Genomic DNA, 558 nt, shown 5'->3' on the forward strand with positions numbered 1-558 from the left:
GTCTCCAGTCTATAGTCTCTAGTTTCTCCTTCCTAGAGATTTGCACATTTTGGACTGCCGGATGTCTCTATATGAGGAATGATATTTCACAATTCCTACTAAAAAAAAAAAAAAAACTTTGTATATTGTGTCGATGTATTCTGTTTATGTATCTGCATGGTGTTAGGAAATAGTGATGATTATTTAGGTTAATGTAACGTGTTGAATATAATAGCATGTTGGGGGATGTCGTTTGGTTATGATAATGCAGTGATAATGGCGTTATTATAAAGTGATGTGAGGGATTATCGCAATTAGGCCCCTTATATTTTTTTTGCATTATTAATGAGGTGAAAAAAAATATATATAAGTTTTCATAATTATGCTTTATCTTTACGCTCATTATTAATTGTATAATTAACAGCATATGTTTTCTGTTGCAAGTGTTGATGTTGCATTAAAAAAAAAATTACTCAGTATACGAAAATTTATTATTAATGAAATTAAATTTTTGTATTGGGTTGTATGCTTTTCTTAATGAAACGCCGGAAGCTGCTATGCTCACGAACAAAGTTACAT

This window comes from Penaeus monodon, chromosome 22 (genome assembly GCF_015228065.2).
Source record: "Penaeus monodon isolate SGIC_2016 chromosome 22, NSTDA_Pmon_1, whole genome shotgun sequence".
Taxonomy (NCBI): domain Eukaryota; kingdom Metazoa; phylum Arthropoda; class Malacostraca; order Decapoda; family Penaeidae; genus Penaeus; species Penaeus monodon.